We start from the raw sequence: 4,760 nt of genomic DNA on the forward strand, positions 1-4,760 counted from the left end.
TCTACTTTTTAAAATCACTTAAACTGTTGTAATCTCTTGAAATTATTTGGAATGCTTCAAAATCCCTTCGCATCCTTGATGGGCAGAAAAATCCTATAAAACTTACTTTAGAGATCTCTCTCTTAACGGAAAACACCGAAAGTTTGGTTTTCATTTGTGTATCTTTTTCATGCTCTTTTTGCATGAAATTTATCTATGAAAATATATATTTCTTTTCGGCTTCAAATGAAAAACAAGTTTTAATAATTTTTTTAAGACGGCACAATATAAGAACTGATTTCCATGAAAATGAAACGAATGCATTTCTCAATCAATTTACTTTTTACTTAGGATATATTCCATACATTTTTCATTTGCTCAAATTGATCTACTGGGTTTTGGATGTTCCGCGTCCAGATCCAGATGGAGATTTAGATCCAGATGGACCTATAGATGCACGTGCAAATGGTGGGGGAAGAGGTTGATTTCTCGGTGAATTTCCAAGGGGCAAATAATTTTCTATGATTTGGGGGACCTCATGGAATAACTTTGCCTTAACAAAGCCTTCATGTTCTGATGGACGGGGTCCTGCAGCGTAACCTTCTTCTATGTGCAGAGGCTTTTCAATTGAAACCCTAATGGGGTTGACCTCAGGTACTAGCATGTACTTTCCAAACTCGTCCTTCTTTGGAGGACTCGACTGTGAACTTAATTCTGTAAAAGAAAAGAAAAACATAAATTAAGATTAAAATTTTCAACATTCTTATTTTGAATTAATTATTCATAGATAGTATTGGATATGTCAATGGGTGGTATCGGGCCATTAAAAAAACGCACTTTTAAAAATTAGACTTGACTTTAAATCGCGATAACGCCCCTCAAAATATTGGTAAAAATATGCTTTTGAACCGTTAGAAAGTCACGTGAGAAAAACAAAAAAAAAATCAATTTTGAAGGGAATTTGTTGCTTAAAGTTTAACTATTGGCGTAGTTTAGACAATAAATTTATTAATTTTTAATTCAACAGAAGTGATCTCTAAGATTTTATTTTTCATTTAAGCCATTAAACTTGAAAAAATTGTTTGAGGGTTCATGAAATGATAATTATAATATTTGTAAATATGACGTTCTAAGCAAAAATACGTAAAAGTTGAAATTTATATTTTTAACAAATTAGAACTGGGAATGTATAAAATTTAAATTTATTAAAAAGTTAGAATTTATATGATTTGAAAAAATTCATTTTTGTATTTTAAAGTTTAAATAATCGAACAGATCTGTGAAATACAGCTTTGTCTAAAATCTAAAATCTAAAATCTAATATCTAAAAGAATTTTATCCAAATTTTAAACCTACGAGATTTTAAGATAAATTTTTTTTCAGCATAATTATGTTGTTCTAAAAAATTTAGTAAAAAACATAAATTCGAATATTATTCAAATTAAAGTTGGAAATTTCCAAAAATTAAATTTGTGGACAATACGGAATTTCAAAAATTTTAGTTTATTAGAAAGATAGAATTTCTAAAATTTAAATTTACATAAAAGTTGGTAATTCCATCATTTTGAAAAAGAATTGGGTATGTTTGAAATTAGATTTAAAGAAACCAAAAAGGTCTTTAAAGATGCATATTTAAAACCGTTAATCATTATTCTCGCCTCTCATTAATTTTCACAAAGATGCCATGAATTAATTGTTATGAATGATTTTTTCTAAATTTTTGACCTACAGGATTTTGAAATCAATTTTTGATTTTTTTATAATTACTACGCCCGAAAGAAATTAGAGACTCCAAAAACTGGCGTATTACAAAAATTAAAGTTTAAACTTCCCAAAACTTGAATTTGGTCAAAATTTAAAAAAATTAGTTTTTTCTAAAGTTCGGTTTCCCAAAATTTCAATTTAGCCCAAGTTGAAATTTAAAACATTTAAATTTATTCTGAAGCTAAAATATTAGAAATCTTAATTTACTGAAAAGTTAATATTTCCATAATTTGGAAAAAAATGCTATTAAAAATTTCATTTCAATGAGAAAAGATAAACTAACATTTTTTTACCTCAATTTTTAAATTACAAAATTTTGAGATGTAGTCAACCTTTTTTTGGGGTTATTTAAAATAAGCTAGTATAATTGTGACATCCTACACAAATTTAAAATACTCAAAAGACACATTAAAAAAATAATAAAGCACGTTTAAAAACAATTTGCCTCAAAGTATAAAGAATGGCTAAAACTGGATTTTTTCATCATATTGGTTTATAACAGTCATATTTCTTATAAAATCGCCATATAACATACAAAGATATCACTAGCAAGCCTAAAAAACTAAGTTTCCAAAAAATGAGCTGAAACTGAAAAATTGCTCAAATTGGGAATTTGTTTACAAAATATATTTACTGTTATTAAAATTATTATAAAATAGCAATATGGTTTACTGAAGTACCACTACAAAGCTTACAAAAAAAAACATTATAAAAATGTACCTTAGACTCTAAAAAATTGACGAAAATGCGCATTTGCTTACATAATTGCCCGTGGGTTGAGATTGATTCAAAAATTATTAAATTAAATAGGAGAGAGAACTTAATTTATAAAAGGAAAAGAAAAGTAATTTTAGAATGAAAGTGTAAGGTTTATTGCTAATACTATTTTTAATTGGAAGATCGCGTCTTATTCTAGAAGAGTGGATATTGTGAGTATAGAATTTAAGATGTATTCAGGATGGGGACGAGTCCGTGTAGCTTGGACCGAAGTTTGAGGAGATCTGGTTGCTTGGTCTCCCGGACAGCGGATTTTACTTCGGCTGCAGCGCACCACTTGCGACGCAAGCGAGTGGGGGGTTCACTAGGAAGGATCGTTTCTCCGATGTTACTGGAACACTGATAAATATATACACTGGATACGAGATGACTTGAGGAAAATTGAAAGAGGGTTTTTACATTTAGCGCCCTCCATGGTCATCCAGAGAAGTAAGCGAAACGAGCGCGAAATTCAAAATTTGTAGTTTATGAGAAACAAAAGAAGGAGCATATTTTATTAGAATATTCATGAGAAGAATATAAAGAAAATAAAAAATAAGTATATTCTTTTACCATCTGTACAGCATATACGTATAGTATATAAGAATGAATGAAATTTATGAAAAAATGCCTGGATGAATGGAATCAAATAAATGGAAAGAATTATGGTGCGACTATTATTTCGTTGAAAATGTAAAAATTTAAAAAAAATTTCTTTTTCGGTGAAAATTCATCTTAGGCAGTAGATTATTAACCTTTTTAATAACTAATTCTTCTTTTTTATTAAAAATTCATGAGGTTGACAATTACTTTAAAAAATTCAACATTCTTGTTGAAATTTCATGTATTTTGTGAAACATTTGGTTTGTTTTTGGTTGAAAATCAATGTCTTTAATGAAAATTGATTAACTTTAAATCAATATTTATAAGTTCTGCATTAAATTTTATTTCTTTCGACGGACATTTATTGTAGATTAGGTTTATAGTAGATGGAGAATTTCTTTAGAAATTCAAATATTTGGTTGGCGTTTTATGTATTTTGTGAAAAATCTTTGTTTCTTGGTGCAAAAAATTAATCTCTTTGGCGGAAAATAAGTTTTTAACTAAAAATTCATTTTCTTAACCGAAAATTTATTTTTAGAATTGAAAATGTAACAATTACAATTTTTATTGGAAATAATATTTTTTGCAGTAATTTTTTCATTTAATTTAATTTTAAATTCAATAAAAAATTTTTCCACGTAATTTGTCACGACTAAATATTTCGATAATAACTTCTTCTTGGTTGAAAATTTATATTACTCCTATATTCACTATTCTAAGGTTTTGATAAGTATTCATTGATTTAAAATTGTTACGATATAGATGTGATTTGCAGAAGATGTGTTTGAAATATAATAATAAGCAATGCACATTAATATTTTGGTACATTTATTATTCTACTGGCATACAATGTATGAAATAAAATAAGCATGCATTATACATACATAATAAAATAAAATAAGGTTCACGTGAACATTGAAGTATTTTTATTAGTTCTGTTACAATTTGCAGAAAGCATACGGATATATTGATCATGTGGCCTAATACGAAAATTTACATACAATTTCTAAGCATTATATTTCAAGTCCATCATTATAACGGATTGGATTAAAATACAATTTATTGGTTTAAGAGTGAACAACTTTATTAAGAACTTCTCCGTTTTGTTTAAAACTTGCTGGCTTTTATAGAAAATTGACTAATGGTTTTAAATGTTTATTTCGCTGCTGAAATTTCAACTGAACTTTGTTTTTATAATTTAAATTTAATTACTTTTTATTCTAATTTTTATTTTCCCTTTAAAAATTCATCTCTTTTTATAAAATGTTCATGTTTGTTGGATTTAAATGCAATTTACTGGTTCGAAAGTTAACAATTTTATTAAGTATTTATCCTTTTCGTTTAAAACTTGCAGGCTTTTCTAGAAAATTGACGAATGGTTTAAAGTTTATATTCCCCTGCTGAAAGCTCAACTGAAAAGTTTTCTTATGGAAGTTTAAATACTTTGTATTCTAATTGTTATTTTACCTTTTAAAATTCATCTCTTTTTGGTAAAAATTCCATGTTTATTGGATTAAAATGCAATTTTAATCCAACAATAAGTTCTTAATGGAATTGTTCACTTTTGAACCAGTAAATTGCATTTTAATCCAACAAACATGAAATTTCTACTGAAAAGAGATGAATTTTGAAAGGGAAAATAAAAATTAGAATAAAAA

This window comes from Belonocnema kinseyi, chromosome 5 (assembly GCF_010883055.1).
Source record: "Belonocnema kinseyi isolate 2016_QV_RU_SX_M_011 chromosome 5, B_treatae_v1, whole genome shotgun sequence".
In the NCBI taxonomy this organism is placed as follows: Eukaryota; Metazoa; Arthropoda; class Insecta; order Hymenoptera; family Cynipidae; genus Belonocnema; species Belonocnema kinseyi.